We start from the raw sequence: 4470 nt of genomic DNA on the forward strand, positions 1-4470 counted from the left end.
TTGGTTCTCTTGATCTGAAATAGTTAATGAAGGGGTGAGCTACGCTAATCTAGTAAGAATATTACACTCTTCACCAATATAGAAATTGAAAGTTAGTAAAAATCATAAAAACATCCAATAGACCTCTTAATTTAAGTAAATTCATTTATCATTAGTAAAACTATTTATTGCATACTTACCGTTGTGAGATTTTCAAAACCGACCTATAGAGACAATAGCTAAACAACATCATAATGTCATATTCAAGTAAGTAAGAATAACAACTTTTTCTTTTTATTTGCTTACTGGTATCCATGAGGTCTATAAAGATGTCTCACTGCGCATAAACCAACATCCAATGTTGTTAATTAAACGGCCGTCTCCATACCCCGTTTGGTATGAGTGCCAAAATACTATCTCTCAATACCCCGTCCGGTATGAGGGTGAAACGGACCGTCCCCATACCCCATCCGGTATAAACGCTAAAATCTCAATTCTTGATACTCCGTCCGGTATGAGGGTGAAACAAACTGTTCTTATATCTCGTCCGGTATAAGTGCCAAAAATGCTAATCCTCGATATCCCGTCTGGTATGAGATGATATTCATGGTAGAGTTTCCTATGTACCCGATCCGTCCACTATCTATCAGGATATTCAATAAGACTTCATTCATTCATTCACCTATTTTTTTTCCTAATTTTACATTAAATAAAAATTTATAAATTTAAAAATTATATCTATATTATATATTGTAACGACCTCGGAAATCGAAAAAGAAATATATAATAATTGAAGTGCGGAAGCGAAATAAAAAGTTAAGATTTATATCCCTTATACAATAACTTGAAAGTACTAAACAAACATCACAGAATGAATTCTTTGAAAGAAATACGAGAAATGAGAAAAATGAAGGAAAATATAAAGTATCTAACATCTACTCTCAATCTTCTTGCAGATCGGGTTCGGGAATAAGGTCTTCTTGATCTAAAATGGTTAAATAAGGGGTGAGCTACACTATACCAGTAAGGACATCACACTATATCACCGACACAAAAGCAAATGTTGGTAGAAAATTAAAACAACTAATGGAGCACTAAATTTAAACCTATACATTTATTAAAAATAAAACTATTTATCATTCACTTACCATTGTGGAATTTATGAAAATAACCTATAAAGACAATAATATCATACAGATCATAACTTCATGCACAATCAGTAACATAGAACATATCATAAATTCATATTCATTAAAAATAACTAAATCATAACCATTTCTCGTTTCACTAGCCCACTAGTATCCATGGGGATCTATAGGGGTGTCCCCGCTACACATGAACTCTTTCTCTTAATAATTTTAATTACAGAGCCATTCTCATACCCCGTCCGGTATGAGTGCCAAGACATTAAACCTCAATACCTCGTTCGGTATGAGGGCGAAACTGGTCGTCTTCATACCCCATCTGGTATGAGTGCCAAATGACCAAGTCTTCATATCCCGTCCGGTATGAGACAACATTCACGGTAGGGTTTTCCATGAACCCGGTCTGTCCACCATCTCTCAGGATATTTAATGAGACTGTCATCTTATTTGTTTATTAGATCACACACATTTCTTATTTTTTCTTAGTTTCCATTACCGAATTAACATAATTACATAAACAAATAAACATGCATATGGTAATGCAATCATATCTTAGATCATAAAATCAAACAATGGTCAAGTAAGGCAATAATACATGCATATAAACTATAAAATAGATAAACTAGAAACCATCATGCTTTTAGACTGCAAACTCAATCAACATAAATAAATAGAGAACAATGTCCGGTTCGAGCTCCATTAGCAATCAGTAATTAATTATATACATCTATTTAATTTGTACAAAATACCATATTATTATTTATTCAAACTTCAATTCCATGATAGCAAATAGGTTGAAGGGTCCTTACTTAATTTGATGCCGAAAAACTAAATGGTTTACTGCGCCTACGAGCGGTCCCTAGGTTTCCTGAATTTTTCTTCGGGAACTGAAACGCACTTACGGTACCTAAAAATGTCCCAAATAAACCCAAAAATAAGTCACAGGGCCTATTCGGCCAATTTCAAAAATTCAACATGGCAACTCCGCCGCTTGCGGCAGCGATCCATCTTGGGTTGGCTATTTTTGGCTGAATTCAGCTAAATTTGCATAAGTTCCTGCGAGAAAACACACATAGGGCCCTCGGTTAGCCGAAAAAACGTAAAAAATCAAAACTCACCGGCGACGGGGCTCTCCGGTGCAGCGGCTCCTCCGGCTCACATTGCGGTTGGGTGTTTTGCTTTAGTCAACATGTAGAGAAGGAAACGGTGATCACAACGGTGAAAAAATCACATTGAACGGGAATCGGGAAGGGTCTCATCGGAGGCATTTTTCGAAATACCCCGCGGTGGCGCCACCGGGCTTTGCTAACATTTTTCAGCCAATTGGCCAGTTTTTTCTCTCCGATTTTGCCATGGGTGGGTTCAAAATTGAATTTCATGCAAGAAGAGAAATTTTTACCTTTTTTTGGCGGTCGGAAAAAGTTCCAGTGCGGCGGCGGGTGGCGGCGGTCGGCTCTCCGGCGGCTGGGCTGTCTTCTTCGACGAGGGGTTCTGGCGGCTAGGGTTAGGGTTTGGGTGTGGATGGACTTATTTATACCCATCCGCTTTTGATCTGGACCGTCCATCATTTTTGATATGGACCGTCCGATTGCTATTAAATAGGGAGTGAATCTGGACCGTTTATTGCGATTCAATCTAGACCGTCCGTGCGTGATTCAATTTGGATCGTCTGTGCGTGATTCAATTCGGACCTTCCGTGCGCGATTCAATTTGGGTCATCCGTGCGCGCGGGAACGGACCTCAGCTGTTCGATCGCGCGCACGCGGATCACCGACGTGGCTCCCCCCGCGTGGTGTCCCGCGTCAGTGCCTCTGCCATCTGGCGCCTCTTAGTTGGTCGGGGCTGTTGACCGGGCATCCGACGTGGTGCAATTTTTTAAAATTGTATTTTGATATCTAATTTCTAATTTTTCTTTTAAAAATACTCTTAGAACTAAAATTTTCACCTATTTTTTTCAAAATTATTTTCAATTTAATCTTTAATAAATTTTTTAACAATTTTTTAATTAAATTAAAACAAAATAAGTTAAAATAAATTAAATAAAAAAAAATTAAAAAAAAAAAATAAAATGTTGGGTGTTATATATATACTAATTTTAAAATTAATTTCAGACCAAATTTTAGATCTTAATATTTTGTGGAACAAATTATAAAAAAAAAAAAATGACGAGGGCCTACATTATTCACAAGATGTAAATGTATTTCAACCGTAGTATAGTACGAGACAAACTTAAAATAACGTACAAATGAAGTATACAAATAAAAACTGTAAAATATGTATATTGATTAATAATTAAGAGTTATTGAAAATTGTAAAATATGACTGTTGAATCGCATATTTGTCTGAGAATTTTTCTTCGTGAGTTCACAAATACAAATATCTCATATTCTTTGTACTGATTACCCTTGTTCATTTGATTTAAACACCAATCCTGTAGACCTTCATTTTGTGATACTGTTTGAACTTTGTTAAATTAGACACAACGATTGTTTGTTTTTTTTATTTATAAAAAATTAATATCATTTTTTAAATAAATCCATAAGTAATTTAAATAGATCAATATCATCAATTCATTATCTCTCATCAACTTATTTTATATTTGTACTGTTAGTTATTAAAGGTGTTTAAAAATTAGTTTGTAGTAAAAATATTGCGGTAAGAAATATGATATTATATATATTTTCTTAATAATAAAAATAATATAAAAAGTATAATTAATTATTGTAATTATTGAAATAATATTATTTTTCCTTAAAGAATTATAATAATTTAATTACTTGAAGTTATTTATTTTTCTTTAATTATTTTCATTTTATTCAATATAAATATTAATTATAAATATTCTGATTTTTCATCTATTAAATTATTATTCAATAAATTTATATATTAGATTAATAATTTAATAAAATATAAAAAATTTAATAATAATACTCATTAAACATATTATTCCCCTTCAAACAACAAAATTGACTCCACAGTTTTAATTGTAGGACGATTTAAAAAATTATAAGCCACTTCAGTCAACCCCCGAAAAACATAGTGATAGTCAACGTGAAGAGAAGAGAGAGGTAATGACGGCACTTCCTTCAAAAGCAAAGAAGAAGAAGAAGAAGAAGAAGAAGAGGAGACGGGATAACGATTCAACGTACCGTGTTGAATTCTTTTGCTTTTCACCAAATGAACGTTGAAACCGCGTTAGCTACTTTCGTGGTCTTCTTGATGTTCGTATGTATCGCGAGTCAGCTTTGCCAGCCATCTGTTCTCTACCATTTTTCATGCTTCTCTAACTATTTAATTTCGACAGTTGAAAGAGTGTTTGGTTACCGAGAAAGCAGTGAAAATGGAA

This window comes from Carica papaya, chromosome 2, assembly GCF_054855325.1.
Source record: "Carica papaya isolate Zhongbai chromosome 2, ASM5485532v1, whole genome shotgun sequence".
NCBI lineage: Eukaryota > Viridiplantae > Streptophyta > Magnoliopsida > Brassicales > Caricaceae > Carica > Carica papaya.